The sequence below is a fragment of the Lotus japonicus genome, chromosome 4 (assembly GCF_012489685.1).
Source record: "Lotus japonicus ecotype B-129 chromosome 4, LjGifu_v1.2".
Classification (NCBI taxonomy): domain Eukaryota; kingdom Viridiplantae; phylum Streptophyta; class Magnoliopsida; order Fabales; family Fabaceae; genus Lotus; species Lotus japonicus.
The window spans coordinates 53,222,206-53,240,714 of record NC_080044.1 but is presented as its reverse complement, the minus strand read 5'-3'; the positions used below and the strand labels follow the sequence as shown (position 1 = coordinate 53,240,714).

General features: G+C 42.4%; 1 long non-coding RNA gene across 1 annotated transcript; it reads right to left on the bottom strand.

The window, feature by feature from the left end:
* Positions 1 to 3,082: 3,082 nt before the first annotated feature.
* LOC130715609 (uncharacterized) lies at positions 3,083 to 5,679 on the bottom strand. The gene is made up of 2 exons (XR_009011707.1): positions 5,215 to 5,679; positions 3,083 to 3,366 (listed from the first exon to the last, which is right to left on the bottom strand). It is a non-coding gene; the product is annotated as an uncharacterized LOC130715609 (long non-coding RNA).
* Between the last annotated feature and the right edge of the window lie 12,830 nt (positions 5,680 to 18,509).

The following is an 18,509-nucleotide window of genomic DNA, read 5'->3' as shown; positions in this document are numbered from 1 at the left end:
CCTCAAAACTAAGAGCACAGAAAAGTATAAAGAAAAGCTATGGAAACGACGATCAGAGGTAAGGATTAGCGACTATACCTCGATACCTATGCGTAGCAACAAACTGTGAGACGATCAGGCAAGAAATGAAGAAAAGCTTTCCTCCTCCTTCTTCTCTCCAAGCCGCGGGTTGTGTGTGTGTGTTTGTGAGGTTTTTGTTTCAAGCTTCACATATTTATAGGGAATGAAATGGAAGATATTTATTAAGGATAGGATAAGTATGAATAGATATTTATCAAGATTGGATAAGTATGAACAGATATTTATCAAAGATTGGATAAGTATGAACAGATATTTATTAAAGATTGGATAAGGTTGAATAGATATTTAGTAAACCGGTACAGTTTTGTTTAGATATCGGAGGATTTGGCTCATAGAGTTATGATAAAAATATGAGAGTGATTTCCGATTCTTCCTACTGATTCCAACGTATTTTAGACACGATATTCACCCCGCTGAATCTTCTAATTCTTCAAAGAAATATCAGCATGATTTTTGGTTTTCGAGGCTTGCTATATAGAGGATGGAAAAACGCGGGAAAATGAAAGTTTCACGATTCTGATTTTTCCGGCTTCATTCTCCGTGAATTCTAAGATACGTTTTGGCGAAAGAATTCCAAAACTAAAAAGAGGTTCCCTTGTATTTTAGGCGACTAATGCAAAGTCGGTGTAAAACTAGTTTACCCGATAAGTTGCTTTTTGCATCGGATGTCGGAATAGAAAACTTCCTTCTGAAGAAAGATTGAAATCATCGAGAGAAATGGGTGTACGCGTGTAGAATATTCATTTGAAGCTCTGGATAGAAAAAGTCTTCATTGTCGCTTGATTCTAGGGTTTTGAAATACCAGGGTTTTGGTTTCGGCAAACTTCCGATGATTGGAATCGGACGTTCGTAGATTCTAGAGTTTCGCCTCGAAACGATTGTGATATATGGAAAAAGAGAAGTTCTAACATTTCTCTGAAGATTTTTGGACTAAATTCCTACAGTGTTCCAAGGGTGGAACACAGTTTGATTTCCTAAGGTTCTTGTCCTAGGTTTTAAAACGAATATTAGTCGTGCTATAACTTAAATCGACTTCGATACAATCCTTTGACTTTTCCTGAACTTTCTCCTTCATAAATTTATTCCATTCGATAAACTCTTGTTCAGGTTTTCCCTTCACGATTCGTCAAACCTAATCGTAAATGGAAATCTCTTCCACTTATTCTAAGCTTAAAACTTGGGTCTTACATTACTACCCTCCAAAAAGAAAGTTTCGTCCTCGAAACTTAGGGTTCAGCGAAAAGTTCTGAATACCGTTCCTTAATCTTTTCCTCTAACTCCCACTCAGTCACTATTCAAACTAATTTCCGTCTTGCGTCTTAATACCTTGTCCTGCACTAAACTCACTTCCTAAAACCACTCTCTTGGTTTAGTATGTCATTCTAAACTTCGTATAACTTTCGTAGTTTAAAACACGAGCGACCGTCACATAAGGTCTTAATAGGTGTGGTAACTATAAGGTCAAAGCTCAATAATACAAGCAATTTACGTGTGGTCCACATGCTTCGAGAATAAAGGTGTAGGTTATACTAGAAATTAGAAGGAATAGTTAGAAAGTTACCATCGTTCCTGCGTTTCTCTCTAATTATCCCATCAGCTCCTCCAACTTCTTCCCCATCCATGATATAAACTCTTCCTCTAGCAGCAGGACGCTTTCCCATTGCAGTGTTGACAGTTGGTTCAGCCTTGGGTGCCCTGCAATCGACGGTCATATGCCCTGGTTGGTTGCAATTGAAACATCGGGGCCCTTGGTTCATACATGCGTTCGCATAATGTCCAGTCTTCCCACACCTGAAGCAGGTCACCTCTGGGTGTGCTGATCGGTTTCTTGCCCCTGGAGTGACAGCAGTCAAAGGCTTGTAAGATCCTGAGGTAAAACCTCCCCCCTCCGGGCGTTGATACGGCTTCTTCTGCTGAGATTTTTCCTTTCCTTGGTAAGTATGAGAACCTGACCTCATCGGTCCTCCAGTTCCAACACGGTTCAGCCTCCGGTTCTTCATCAGTTCCACTTCTGTGGCTTTCTCAACCAAAGACTGGAAACGCATGATTCCTAGCGGTCTCACTGAGTCCTCGATGTCAGGCCTCAGTCCATTAACAAAGCGCTTACACATGTAGCGCTCATCAACATGATCGTTGAAAAATTGGAAATGCTTCGCCAGAGATTCCAACTTGGAAGCAAATTCTGGTACAGACATACCTCCTTGGCGAAGGGTCAGAAATTGTGCCTCCCGCTCATCCCGAGCACTTGTTGGGAAATACTTTTCCAAGAACGCGGTCCGAAAAGAGTTCCAGTTGATCTCCTCATGATTAGCTTCCATAATCCCCCTGGTGCCTCTCCACCAGTACTCAGCATCACCCAGCAGCAGGTAAGTTGCCATGCCCACCTTGGCACCCTCAGCAGTTTGCAGTACACCAAAAATTTTCTCGATCTCTTGGATCCAGAGATCCGCTTTGTCAGGGTCAGTTCCACCAGTAAACTTAGGAGGATCTTGTCTCCTAAAGTCATTGAGTCCCTTGTTTTGGTCGAGAGTTACCTCTCTCTGACGTTGGTGATGATCACGTGCCTCCTCAGCAACACGCCTTTGAGCGTTATCATTAGCTTGTGCAGTTACAGCTTGGGCCATAGTGGCCATCATTTCCGCTAGTTGGTTAGCGTTCACCATGTTCTGTTAAGTTAATCAAACAGTTAGTACTCATCATAAGATAGCATCTAGCATAACTATACAATATGATTAAGCACTAACTTCAATCAATTCTAAGCGAAAAATCGCTTGCAGACAATCAATTTTCACTCTTTGCAGAGTCACACAACCTAGCACAGAAGACCTATTCCCCAAAGACTCCCGAAAGACTCGACAAGCTCTAATACCACAATGTAACACCCCGATTTCGGTGGTGTCACTTTTGTGACTTTAAATCAATAGTGCGGAAAATGCGTAAATATTTTTTTCGTTTTCTTTTCAAATAGAAGACTTAACATAATGAAGACTCAACCCAAAGATAATAAACATAAAGTAATTGGGGATAGTGCCCGCAGGCGAATAAGTGCATCCCATGGTCAGAGCCATGAGTTTTATGAATACAGTTTTCAAGGAGATAAGTCAGCCCCAAAACGGGAAATGACAATCAGAGCTGTGAAAACAATCCCCCCATATAATACACTCCTAACATCGACCCTCATCCGATCATGCATGAAGTCCGGGTCCACGTCAAAGGCTCAGTAATAGTCATTGCGCTCCGGATCCTCCCCGAACGACGATCCATCTTGAATCAGCTGTTGGACGTCTGGCAGCAGGCCGACCGCCCAAACACAACCATACACACAAAGCCAAGGCGCTAGGGTCAACTCACAGAATATAATAGATAATACAAGCAACATGTGATGAATAAAGGGGTATATATATATAGGTTGTATATATCCATATAAGTTCTGTATCGTCTACCCTAAGGTATATACATAACATGTTATCAGATTTCTAAATTCAATATTCAATATCTCAACAATTCAATAAGTTATATCTCGAAAACTCGATAAGCAATATATCAACGAATATAGTTAAATGCATGGTATGCCAATGCAATGTCATGCTCGAAATATGATCCGGATAGAATGTCACCCTCACGATGACCCGAAGCATCTCGCTCCGCTAAAGCATCGCTTTTATGAAGCATCTCGCTCCTATAAAAGCATCTCGCTTTTATGAAGCATTTCGCTCCTGTGAAGCAGCACACTCCTGTGAAGCATCTCGCTCCTATGAAGCTGCACGCTCCTATGAAGCAGCACACTCCTGTGAAGCATCTCGCTCCTATGAAGCTGCAAGCTCCTGTGAAGCATCTCGCTCCGATGAAGTCCGATCTGAGATCGTCCTTCGGAAAGCAGCACACTTTCCAAGAAATGTATGCATGAATGCAATATGGTTAGCCAAACAACGAATCGTCCTCACCAAGGCACGCGTGTCTAGCTAGAGTACATTGTCTCTACAATACCCTAAGGTAAACAAGGAAGTGCTAATCGAATGTGCTAACTTTCCTAGTCACTTGGGCTCACCGTCTCGATGGCCAACCAAACTGCTCAACGAGCAAAAGAATGCATCTCGCACTCAGTGACCTTTCAACTTACCATGGCTCACCATCTCGATGGCCAAACAAACTGCTCAACGAGCAAAAGAGTATCAACATACTCAGAACTGACTAGTTCCCCGACTTATCCCTTGGATTGGCCAACCAATAAAACTTGCTCATCGAGCAAAGAGCCAACGCACAATGGTTTCCCTAGAAACCTGGATCCGACGACACTTCTCATTTTCAAAACACTTATGTTCAAGCCCTAAACTTTCGTCTGAGTCTTTTATCATTATATTAAGGGTTTTGAGGTTGTTTAATACGTTATGGAGGTTCATTATGAAATTGCTTAAGTTTCGTCTCTAATCCTATTAGTTTCAAAGATCCCATAATTCCAATGATTCCCTGGAGAAGGTCTCAAAACAAAAGGTCCATCATCACCCAAGTAATGGCCCGAGAAGTTCCCAGGTAAGCTGGCCGGGCACAATGCCTCATTAAAAGCCCTTCTTGCCTTAGACAGAACAACCCAAGTTCTTACGTGAATTCAAATGGGGTTTTTCCAATATCATTTTCAAACTCAATTTTCCTTTGAGAAGGTCTCGATCCATAAAAAAATAATAGGGTACGAACCTCGGTCCGTCCCATCAAACTTCATCCCAAAAACTCGTCAGGAGTCTGGCATAACTACCCGTTATCCACTATCTTGACGTTCCTCACTCATTCGCACAATTGCACGATATATTCAATATAGTCAGCAATTCAAGTGCGTAATAGAAAGACACAATATAATCAATATAATCCAAATATCATGTGAACAAATAATCACATAGCCTATAGTTAACCATTTAACAATTAAGCATGCGAGTCAATTATCAACATATCAATAGGATAAATCCTAATCTCCCATGTCGGCCGAAGCCCAGAAAACGGAGACACACGTCTCAATCAGTTCACTCGGCCGAAGCCTTCAGAAAACATTTTCAATCCAGACAATTCATATGCATAAACAATAAATCAAGTCGAATTTATCGACGCCTACAAAGCATTAGCTAGCAAGTAAGTTGCCCTAACCTCGAACTCGTCCAGTGTGTTCAAGCAAGGCTCCTTCACAATCCTCTTTTCCTGCTCCAAGTGTTCCTCCAAACGAATCTTTGAGTAAACGAAGCGAAGGTCAATCAAAACAAGTCAATTCGGTCAATACAATACTAACTAGCGTTTAGACAAAGCTTAAGAAGCTTCAGAGTACAATTTTTTTAAGCATGGATAGACGACAGAACCTCGTTCGCTAAAACGAGCATAACTCGAGCTACAGAACTCGGAATGACACGAAACCAGCGCCAAAATTTCGACAATCGAAAGAGCTACGCAATGGCTCAGGTCATAGAGACCCAAAAATTATTTTTGGACACGGTACCCTAAGCAATAGGTTTCGGCCACTATGTAAAATAGGGTTTCCGAACTTTTTCTTCGATCTAAATCGATTCCTAGGTATTCTTAGGCGATATCTAGGCCAAGGAAACTCTCAGAAAAATTATCGAATCGAAAACTGTCGCAGGGGTATTTTAGTCATTATTTTCAGCTCAGAATTTCAAAGTCAGAGTTTCGAAAAACAATTTAGATGGGGTTGATACTAACGACGATTATGACGACTAATCTTACTAACGCTAAGCTCAGTAGAGGGTTTTAAGCCCAAAGGTTGGAACTTTAGCAAAAATGGGTATTATGAGCAGAATTGAAACTCGGCAGCAATTCGGCGAGAATCAGCAAAATGTAATCCGCTAAACATGCTCAGGGGCACGCAGGGAATAAGTTTAGAAAGAAAGATGAAGTCATTTGGATAATTTTGCAAAAACCTCAAAACTAAGAGCACAGAAAAGTATAAAGAAAAGCTATGGAAACGACGATCAGAGGTAAGGATTAGCGACTATACCTCGATACCTATGCGTAGCAACAAACTGTGAGACGATCAGGCAAGAAATGAAGAAAAGCTTTCCTCCTCCTTCTTCTCTCCAAGCCGCGGGTTGTGTGTGTGTGTTTGTGAGGTTTTTGTTTCAAGCTTCACATATTTATAGGGAATGAAATGGAAGATATTTATTAAGGATAGGATAAGTATGAATAGATATTTATCAAGATTGGATAAGTATGAACAGATATTTATCAAAGATTGGATAAGTATGAACAGATATTTATCAAAGATTGGATAAGGTTGAATAGATATTTAGTAAACCGGTACAGTTTTGTTTAGATATCGGAGGATTTGGCTCATAGAGTTACGATAAAAATATGAGAGTGATTTCCGATTCTTCCTACTGATTCCAACGTATTTTAGACACGATATTCACCCCGCTGAATCTTCTAATTCTTCAAAGAAATATCAGCATGATTTTTGGTTTTCGAGGCTTGCTATATAGAGGATGGAAAAACGCGGGAAAATGAAAGTTTCACGATTCTGATTTTTCCGGCTTCATTCTCCGTGAATTCTAAGATACGTTTTGGCGAAAGAATTCCAAAACTAAAAAGAGGTTCCCTTGTATTTTAGGCGACTAATGCAAAGTCGGTGTAAAACTAGTTTACCCGATAAGTTGCTTTTTGCATCGGATGTCGGAATAGAAAACTTCCTTCTGAAGAAAGATTGAAATCATCGAGAGAAATGGGTGTACGCGTGTAGAATCTTCATTTGAAGCTCTGAATAGAAAAAGTCTTCATTGTCGGTTGATTCTAGGGTTTTGAAATACCAGGGTTTTGGTTTCGGCAAACTTCCGATGATTGGAATCGGACGTTCGTAGATTCTTGAGTTTCGCCTCGAAACGATTGTGATATATGGAAAAAGAGAAGTTCTAACATTTCTCTGAAGATTTTTGGACTAAATTCCTACAGTGTTCCAAGGGTGGAACACAGTTTGATTTCCTAAGGTTCTTGTCCTAGGTTTTAAAACGAATATTAGTCGTGCTATAACTTAAATCGACTTCGATACAATCCTTTGACTTTTCCTGAACTTTCTCCTTCATAAATTTATTCCATTCGATAAACTCTTGTTCAGGTTTTCCCTTCACGATACGTCAAACCTAATCGTAAATGGAAATATCTTCCACTTATTCTAAGCTTAAAACTTGGGTCTTACAGTTACAAGGAATAAAGCAAGGCTAGTTGCTCAAGGATATACTCAGATAGAAGGAGTTGATTTTGATGAAACCTTTGCTCCAGTAGCTAGACTGGAATCTATAAGAATCCTGTTAGGTGTTGCTTGTCTCTTGAAGTTCAGACTTTATCAGATGGATGTGAAGAGTGCTTTTCTGAATGGCTATTTGAGTGAAGAAGTTTATGTTGAACAGCCTAGAGGATTTACAGATCCACATCATCCAGATCATGTGTACAAGTTGAGGAAGGCCTTGTATGGCTTGAAGCAAGCACCTAGGGCTTGGTATGAAAGGTTAACTGAATTCCTTGTAAGCAATGGTTACAGTAAGGGTGGAATTGATAAAACTTTGTTTGTGAAGAATGACAAAGGTAAGCTCATGATAGCACAGATTTATGTGGATGACATTGTCTTTGGAGGAATGTCGAACTCCATGGTGGAGCATTTCGTCCGACAAATGAAATCTGAATTTGAGATGAGCCTAGTTGGTGAATTGAATTATTTTCTAGGACTACAAGTCAAACAAATGGAGGATTCTATGTTCATATCACAGAGTAAGTATGCTAAAGGGTTAGTCAAGAAGTTTGGGCTTGAAAAGGCTGGTCACAAGAGAACTCCTGTTGCTACACACATCAAACTTTCCAAGGATGAGCAGGGGGAAGATGTTGATCAAGGTCTCTATAGAAGCATGATTGGAAGCTTGTTGTATCTCACTGCTAGCAGACCAGATATCACCTTTGCAGTTGGTGTATGTGCAAGATATCAAGCAGCTCCTAAGGCTAGTCATCTGCTACAAGTCAAGAGAATTATCAAGTACATCAATGGCACGAGTGACTATGGTATTCTCTATACTCAAGAAACAAATTCTTCGTTAGTTGGTTTCTGTGATGCAGATTGGGCAGGTAGTGCAGATGATCGAAAGAGCACATCTGGTGGTTGTTTCTTCCTAGGGAATAATTTGATTTCATGGTTTAGCAAGAAGCAGAAATGTGTCTCATTGTCTACAGCTGAAGCGGAATATATTGCAGCAGGAAGTAGTTGTACTCAACTCATGTGGATGAAGCAAATGCTGAAGGAATATGATGTTGAACAGGATGTCATGACATTGTACTGCGACAATCTCAGTGCAATTAATATTTCAAAGAATCCTATACAGCATAGCAGGACCAAGCATATTGACATTAGACATCATTTTATTAGAGACTTGGTAGAGGATAAAATTGTTAATTTGGATCATGTTACAACTGACAAGCAATTGGCTGATATTTTCACAAAACCCCTTGATGCTATCACTTTTGAAAAATTAAGAGGAAGTCTGGGGGTTTGTCTTTCTGATGCATAGCAATTAGCGTGCCCCAGTGTGTTAACGGCTAGTTTATTCTTGGTCAACATTAACTGCCGTTGTGACATCAGCAGAGAGAAGGTTACTTCATGGTTCACTTATCCTATAACTACCTCCAACAGGCAAATTGTGTTCTCTCAACCGCTTGTGCATCTATCTTCATCAAGACTTATCATCTCTCATTTGCAAATCTGTTTCATTGTTCTGTACTCTGTTTGTGTTTGCTCTCGATTCATCATGTCTCAAAGTTCAGGAAAGAAGGAATCTGTCAAGGCCAAAATTGAAAGAACTGCTAAAGGAGTCAAGTGTATGGGTTTGAAGAGTGATTCTTCTCAACCATCTTCTGTGTCCAAGAAAGCTCCCAAGAAGATGAGATCAAGAAACCCAACGTGTAAGGTCTACAAATCACAGGTCAAGAACAGCAAAGCCCCAAATGTTCCTATCCTTGAGGATGTTCCTGACGAAGAAGAAATCAATGATGAAGGTTCTCCAGTGAAATCGCCCCCTGATGTTGTGGCTGATGTTGAGGCAACTGGGTCTAAGGAAAGTTCTGCTCAAGAAACTCCTGGAAAGGATTCCACTTCTCATGAAAATTCAGGAGATGCTACCAAGCCTAATATCTCTGTTTCATCCTCTTCGAAGGATGCTGATCCAGCCTCTGTTCAGAACATCTCTGATGATGCTTCTGATGATGTTCCTCTGACTGAGACTTTTGCTGATAGTGTTGCTACGAGGATGAAGAAGAAAAGAAGGATTTCTTCTCCTGAAATCACTCCTACTCCATCAAAGAAATCCAGGCAGGCCAGTGTGAAGAGTAAGGGAAAGAAAAAGGAAGAAAAGACCTCCACTGAGAAGAGGAAGAGGAAGATTCCAGTTGAAGTTGAAGACTCTGAGTCAGATGTTGAAGTTGGTATCCAGGACATTCAATCTTCTGAGAAAAAGAAGTTTTCTGGTAAGCGTATTCCTCAGAATGTTCCTGCTGTTCCTATTGATAGAGTGTCTTTCCACTTAGAAGAGAATGTTCAGAATTGGAAGTTTGTTTGCAAGAGGAGAATGGCCAAGGAAAGGGAAGTTGGTTCTGATGTTCTTGAATGCAGAGATGTAATTGCTCTAATTGAGAAAGCAGGTCTGATGAAGACTATTCAGAATGTTGGAAGGTGCTGTGAGAAGCTTGTGAGAGAGTTCTTGGTGAATCTCTCTGTTGATGTAGGACTTCCTGATAGTACAGAATTTAGGAAAGTCTATGTGAGGGCTGAGTGTGTGATGTTTTCACCTGCTGTTGTCAATCAAGCACTTGGCAGAAGTGCTATTGAATTTATTGATGAAGAAGTGTCCATGGATGATGTTGCCAAGGAGCTTACTGCATGTCATGTGAAGACGTGGCCCAGCAAGAAGTTGTTGTCTACTGGAAATCTGAGTGTGAAGTATGCTATTCTTAACAGGATTGGTGCTGTGAATTGGGTTCCTACTCAACATACTTCTGGTGTTTCTGCAACGCTTGCCAAATTGATATATAGGATTGGCAAGTCTATTGCGTTTGATTTTGGAACTTTTGTGTTTGAGCAGACATTGAAGCATACTGATACTTGTGCTGTGAAGCTGCCTGTTTCATTTCCTTCACTTCTTACTGAGATAATCCTAAAGCAACATCCTCAGATTCTGAGGGCAGATGATGTGGCTATGTTTCGTGGAGTTCCAATCACTTTGGATCACCGTTTGTTTATGGAGCCACATGTTCTAGACATTGCCTTACCAACCAGCAGAACATTTGCTCCTCCTGTGACTGAGTCTGGCACTCAGGCCATAATTGCTGAATTACTGGAAGTCTCCAAGGCTTTGCTGGAGACAATCAGGGTGAGCACTGCCAGGAAGCTCAAAGTTGATGCATTGCTACACAAGCTTCAAGAAGAAGAACGTCAAGGTGGTGAGCACAGTGTTGCTGCTACAGCTGCTCAGAAAACGAGTAATGAAGAGGGGGAAGGATCTGAAGAAAGAGCCGAAGGGTCTGGGAAGGATTCCAGTTATGAAGACTAGTTTGTTTTGTTTTTGATGCACCCTTTGCAAATTTGTGCTAAAAAGGGGGAGTAGTTGTTTGTGTTTTCAGATGTTTTGAAAATGTGGTTTCAGATGTTTGAAGGTCTATGATCAGATGTTTGTGTTCTCAGATGAGTGAAGATTAAGTTTTTCAGATGTTTAAGTGTTCAGAAGTTTGTGAATAGTATTCAGATTTTTGAGTTTTCAGAAGCTTGTGAAGACCTGTGTGTAAGGCCCAAGTTTTAACGCTTTGGATAAGTGAATAAAATAAATAAGTTATTTGATTAAGATAAATTTGGGAAGGAAAGAGGTTCAGGAAAAGTCTAAGAATGTATCGAAAAACCGAAAGAGTTATAGCACGACTAACATACGCTTAATCCTAGGTCGAAGGTATTAGTGAATAGTTAATTTACGCTTTAGGACACGATGGAAACTAATTCCAAAAATCCTCAGAGAAATGTTAGAACTTCTCTTTTCCGTCCTTAAACAACCATTTCGATGCGAAATCCTGGAATGTACGAACGTCAAATTCCAATTCTCGGAAGTTTGCCGAAACGGAATCCCTGATAGTTCGGAAAACCTAAGATCGACAGACGATGAAGACTTTTTCTACCCGGAAACTCAAACGAAGATTCCACCCGCGTTCTCCTACATCTCTCATCATTCCTAATCTTTCTTCAGAAGGAAGTTTTCTCATCCGACGATCACTGCAAAAAGTAGTTTTTCGGGATAAACCGACTTACACCGACTTATGCCGATTTTGGATCTTTTGGTTTAATTCCAAGAATTCTATTTTGAGTTCTGGAATTCTGTCGCCAGAACCTATCTTAGAATGCGCAGAGGAACGCGCAGGAAAAATCGGAATCGCAAAAAAATCATTTTTCCGTTTTTTCCAAAACCTATAAATAGTTGAAAAATTAGATTTTTTTCACAAAACCCATTTTCCCCACCCCCCAAAGCCGCGAGTTTCTAGAGAGAGAGGGAGATCCGGATCTTCGTCGATTCTTGCCCGTTTGCTTCACCGTTCGTCACTAATCGAAGACCTCGAGGTAGGTAATCTATACTCTCCTTCGAATCGTCGTTTCTGTCCATTTCTCCTGCGACTTTCTGAGTTCAAAATTTTGAGGTTTTTGAAAAACTGTTCAAATCAGTTGATTTCAGCGTCTAAACTTCTTCCCTGCATGCTCCTGAGCGTGTTCTGCGGATTAGATTTTGTCAAATGTCGACGAAATGCCGCCGGGATCAATTTCTACCCTAAATACCCATTTTTCGCCAAAGTCGCAACCTTTACGCTCTAATCTATCGACTTGGCTTAGTGCTAGTAGGATTTGTCGTCATAAACGTCGTTGTGGACGTCCCCATCCAATTTGTTTTTCAAAAATCCAATTTTGAAATTCTGAGCTAAAAATAATGACCAAACTACCCCTATATCAGTTTTCGATCCGAAAATTTTTCCGAGCCTAGAACCGTCTTAGTTACGGCTTATGTTAACCTAGGAACCAAGTTTGATCGAAGAAAAATCGACCCTCCCAATTAAGGAAAGTGGCCGAGAGCTATATCAAGGGGGGAGGAGAATCCGATTTTTCGAAAACTTGTCTTAACGCGTTAGATTGTCGTACCACGGAGGTAGTAGTGTACTGTGTAACCCTAGGACTCTTTGATTGCTGAGTTTCTGACTCTTGGTGTTGATTTCTGTGATTTTTGCTTAAGGTTCGTTTGAGGAGATTCCAAGAAACCAAGGAGAAGAGCTTGAAGAACATTTGGAGGAGGAAGCTGGAAGACCCACCGGTGAGGGCTACTCTCTGAATTACTAGATAATGCTTTAGGTGTCGATGAAATTCGACTTGATTTATGTGTTATGCACCTAATTGCTAAATGTCTGAAATGATTTCTGAGGCTTCGGCCGAACTTGTTGAGTACTTGATGCCATGATATTGTGTGCTAAATGATTCACATGCTATGTGCTACATGGTTAACTTAGGATGTGTTGGAATATGCTGTTTATGTCTTTTGGTTGAGCTGTTTCAATGATGCTATTCCACTTGTACCTGAGATTCTGAAAAGTGAGGATTACGGGCAGGTCATGCCGAATTTTTATGAGATTTTGAGAGAGTTTTAAAAGGACGAACGGAGTTCGGACCTTGTCATGCTCCAATGGATCGAGACCTTCTCAGGGAATTACTTGGGTTTATGGGAACTTTGAACTCATAGGGAATACGATAAGACTAAAAAGAGCTATTTTTATAAAGAAATTCATAAGATATTAAACAACCTCTAAACCTTTAAATAAAGATAACAATCTCGGATGCAAGCTTTGGATTGAAGTTTAGTTTTGGAAAATGAGAAGTGTCGTCGGATCCAAGTGTTGGGAAGATTTCGAGTTTTGGGTATGTTGATACTCATTCGCTCTGGGAGCAGTTTGTTTAGCCATCCAAGGGATGAGCCGAGAAGCTTCACGGAGGTGTGAGACCTTGTGAATGCGTGATACTCCACTGAGGCGTGAGACCTTGTGGAAAGCATGGATCTTCACTGAGGCGTGAGACCTCGTGAACAGCATGATACTTCATTGAAGCGTGAGACTTCGTGCAAGTGTGTAAATTCACTGAGGCGTGAGACCTTGTGAAAGCATAAAACTTCACTGAAGCGTGAGACTTTGTGAATGTGTGAGACTCCACAGAAGCGTGAGACTTCGTGAGAGCATTGATGACTCGAAGAGTTGTCGTGAGTGGTTGCACTCTTTTGTTTATGATTAATTGTATTTTGTCGCAGAATCGACATTTACCTTAGGGTATTCTTTTAGAGACTTTAAGTTAATCTAGAACACGTGGCGACGTGTCGGGTGAGGTCGGAGACGTTGTTTGGCTAATCACTTGCATTCATGCACTCATTTTGAGGTTAATACACGGCGTGATACCGGACCTCGGTGGATTCCAAAATGGTCATAAGACCCGGATTTCCATATTTAGGACACTACGGTGGTCCTCAGTAGCAGACGGAATGGCAGACCTACGGGTTCACTGCTGATCTGACTACTTTTGTGTGGTGTAAGAGACACGCGAGCAGGAAGGTACCCACCGTGGCTGGTGTTAGGGCCGTCTCGTTGATGTCCATCCTTCTTCCGGAATGCATTTTGTTACCCAGCATTGCATTTCATGCAACATACATGCTAACTTAGTTGCTGAGTGTGATTGGTAACTGTTTATCCTATTTTTGAGGCATGCTACTTGTTTTTATGGCTCTTTATATTTATTGTGATACATGCAACCCTAGGAAGCTATCCCAAAACTTATAAGCCTGAGAGGCTAGTATTTATTATCCTATAATTATATCTGGTTTTATTAATTATATAATTCTTTGGAGTTGACCCTCGCGTCTGCTGTGTGTGTTTGGGCGGACTACGCCATTTGTCAGATGAGTATGGGGGATTGGTTTACCATGGTCAGCCCGTCAGGGGGGACCAGGTACGAGATGCTTGACCAAGACGACCCAGGTGCATGGGTGGTCGATCCCGAGGGCCACCGTGCGACCTACACCGGTCGGATCATGGAGGACCGTGTCGATCGATTCGGACGCTTGACGGAGGGAGTGATGAGGAGGCACATAGTGAGCTTCAACCTGCCTCCAGGAGTACACTGTGGACCCGGCTTGGGAGTACCTCCACCGCCACCATCTCCTTCAGATGATGAGGACCCTTCTGAGGAGTTGCCAGTAGGTGGGGCTTCGACGGAGTCTAGTCCGTCTACTGCTGCTGCTGTCGTTGCGGATCTCGTTCCGGGCCCCGAGCCCGAGAGTCCAGTGCGGGAGCGCATTAGGGTGGACAGAGAGGGCAGTGTTGAGTACGTCGACCTAGTCGTCCTGGATGCAGATTCGGATGACGACCGCGCTAGCATGTAGGATCGAGTGCTAGTGTGGGCTCCTCGGGTAGGGATAGTGTAGGAGTTGTGTCGATGCTCTGACCGTCATGCTTCCGTTTTGGGGACAGGGTAGTTTTCCTACCGGTAGCTTTTGTGTGGTTTCCTATGGAGATCACAGAGAGCTGGTTGGATTTAGGGGGTCTTTTCTTAGGCCGCTGGGCCAACTTGCTCTCAGTTTTTGTAGGTTAGTGTTGTGGACACAGTATCTTCATCTTGGACTGTACATATTGCCTTCGGGCGTTACTCTTTTCTGTCACCCGACACGAGGCATGTATATATAGTTGTATAGTAGTTCCTTTTATCTTTTGTTGGGGAGTTTTATTGCTTTTTGTCTTTAGTTATATTGTCGAAAAAAAAATAATTCACGTTTTTCCGCTTAAAGTATTTTCTTTTGGTTACTAAAGTGACGCCACCGAAACCGGGGTGTTACATTTGTGGTATCAGAGCTTAGTCGAGTCTTTCGGGAGTCTTTGGGGAATAGGTCTTCTGTGCTAGGTTGTGTGACTCTGCAAAGAGTAAAAATTGATTGTCTGCCAAGCGATTTTTCGCTTAGAATTGTTTGAAGTTATTGCTTAATCATATTGTATAGTTATTTTGGATGCTATCTTATGATGAGCACTAACTGTTTGTTAATTTAGCAGAACATGGTGAACGCTAACCAACTAGCTGAGATGATGGCCACTATGGCCCAAGCTGTGACTGCACAGGCAAACGATAATGCTATGAGGCGTGCTGCTGAGGAGGCACGTGATCAGCACCAACGCCAGAGGGAAGTGACAATGGATCAGAACAGAGGCCTGAATGATTTTAGGAGACAGGATCCACCTAAGTTCTCGGGGGGTACGGACCCGGACAAAGCGGATCTCTGGATCCAGGAGATTGAAAAGATCTTCGGTGTATTGCAGACTGCTGAGGGGGCCAAGGTGGGAATGGCAACCTTTCTACTGTTGGGTGATGCTGAGTACTGGTGGAGAGGCGCCAGAGGAATGATGGAAGCAAACAACCTGGAAGTGAACTGGACTTCGTTTCGTGCTGCTTTTCTGGAAAAGTATTTTCCAGATAGTGCGCGGGACGAGCGTGAGTCGCAATTCCTGACACTTCGTCAGGGTAGCATGTCCATCCCGGAATATGCTGCCAAGCTGGAATCGTTGGCCAAGCACTTTCGATTCTTCCGCAATGGGGTCGATGAACCCTACATGTGCAAGCGCTTTGTGAATGGGCTGAGGCCCGATATTGAAGACTCGGTGAAACCGTTGGGGATCACTCGTTTTCAGACTTTGGTTGAGAAAGCCACTGAGGTGGAGATAATGAAGAACAGGAGACTGAACCGTGTTGGGACAGGAGGGCCGATGAGGTCGGGCTCTCAAAATTTTCAAGGCAGAGGGAGATTTCAGAGTAGGAAGCCGTATCAACGTCCTGCAGGTAGAGGAATTGCTTCAGGATCTTATAGGCCCATGGTGGGTACTGCTGGAGGTTCTGGAGGTCAGACTGTGAACAGGGAGATGACCTGTTACAGATGTGGGCAGCCTGGGCACTATGCCAATGCTTGTACTGACATGAGGCCCAAATGCTTTAACTGTAACAAGTTGGGGCATACTGCTGCTCAATGCAGAGCACCTAAGACAGAACCAGCTGTAAACACTGCTCGTGGGAAGCGTCCTGCTGCCAAGGCAAGAGTCTACACCATGGATGGTGAAGAAGCTGAAGATGTTGATGGTCTGATCAGGGGAGATTGCGAGATTGACGGTAATCTCCTAACTGTACTTTTTGATTCCGGAGCAACGCACTCTTTTATCTCTAGGGAATGTGCTACTAGATTAAAACTTCCCGTTACTGCTTTGAGTTTCGATCTTATAGTTACCACACCTGCCAAAACTCTGCTTGCCAATACTGCATGCATGTATTGCCCAGTAACCTATAGGGATAAAGTTTACCATGCTAACCTAGTGTGCCTAACTCTCAAGAACCTAGATGTTATCCTAGGGATGGACTGGTTGTCTCACTACCATTGTCTTCTGGACTGTAGCCGAAAGAGAGTGGTATTTCCTGACTCGGACCTTTCCGAGTATCTATCCGCCAATCATATTAATGTCTCTCTGAATGAAGGATCTCAAGAGTATTCAGTTTTGTTGAGCTTGGAGAGTAAAGGAAATTCGGAAGTGAGTAATATTCCAGTTGTGAGGGACTTCGCGGATGTTTTTCCTGTCGATGTACCTGGTTTGCCGCCTGTACGCGACATTGAGTTTGCTATTGACATCGTACCGGGAACAGGACCGATTTCGATTGCACCATATCGGATGGCACCTGCGGAATTGGTGGAGTTGAAGTCTCAACTTGAGGATCTTCTGTCGAAAGGATTCATCCGACCAAGCGTTTCACCTTGGGGAGCACCCGTCTTATTGGTGAAGAAGAAGGATGGGAAATCTAGACTTTGTGTCGACTATCGACAACTGAACAAAGTAACCGTCAAGAATAGGTATCCGCTACCCAGAATTGATGATTTGATGGATCAACTACGAGGAGCTGCGATATTCTCAAAGATAGACCTGAAGTCGGGTTACCATCAAATTAGAGTAAAGACTGAGGATATCCAGAAGACGGCATTCCGGACTCGTTATGGACACTATGAGTATCTAGTGATGCCATTTGGGGTGACAAACGCACCTGCTATCTTCATGGATTACATGAACAGGACATTCCATCCGTTCTTGGATCGATTCGTCGTGGTGTTTATCGACGACATTCTGATCTACTCAAAGAACGCTGAAGATCATGAAGGGCACTTGCGTCAGGTTTTACAAGTGTTGAGAGAGACAAAGTTGTACGCCAACCCTTCTAAGTGTGAATTTTGGCTCGAAGAGGTAAAATTCTTGGGCCATGTGATTTCTAAAGAAGGTATAGCTGTGGATCCAGCAAAGGTAGAGACGGTGTTGTCATGGGAACGGCCAAAGACCGTGACTGAGATTAGGAGTTTTGTCGGTTTGGCGGGATACTATCGTCGCTTCATTGAGAATTTCGCCAAGATCGTTGGACCCTTGACTCAACTCACGAGAAAGGATCAACCTTTTGCATGGACCGAAGCGTGCGAAACTAGTTTTCAGACAATGAAGGAACGTTTGACGACGTCACCTGTACTCGTCTTACCGCAACCAGAGGAACCGTATGAAGTGTACTGTGATGCTTCGCATCAAGGTTTGGGATGTGTGCTGATGCAGCATCGGAAAGTGGTGGCTTATGCTTCACGACAACTGAAGACTCATGAGAAGAACTATCCGACTCATGACTTAGAACTTGCTGCCATTGTGTTTTCGTTGAAGATCTGGAGACATCACTTATATGGATGCAATTTCACCATATTTAGCGATCACAAGAGCTTGAAGTACTTGTTTGACCAGAAGGAGTTGAACATGAGACAACGACGTTGGATGGAGTTTCTCAAGGATTACGATTTTACCTTACAATACCATCCTGGAAAAGCTAATGTTGTTGCTGATGCATTGAGCAGGAAAATGCATATCTCGTCAATGATGGTGAAGGAGCTACAACTGCTGGAACAATTCCGAGATTTGAGTTTGGACGTAAGATTATCCGAGGGAGAACTGAGGTTCGGGATGATCAGGATTACCAATGGATTGATGGAAGAAATCCGAGACCAACAGTTACAAGATGAATTTTTACTCGGAAAAAGGAATTTGGTAATTCAGGGTAAGGACCCGGAATTCAAGGTAGGAAGTGACAATATCCTACGGTGTAAGGGTAGAGTTTGCGTACCCAACAACCCTGACCTAAGGAGGTTGATACTGGACGAAGGTCATAAAAGTAAGCTGAGCATTCACCCTGGAATGAAAAAGATGCACCAGGACTTGAAGGTGAATTTTTGGTGGCCAGGAATGAAAAGACAAGTGGCAGAATATGTAGCTGCATGTTTGACCTGTCAAAA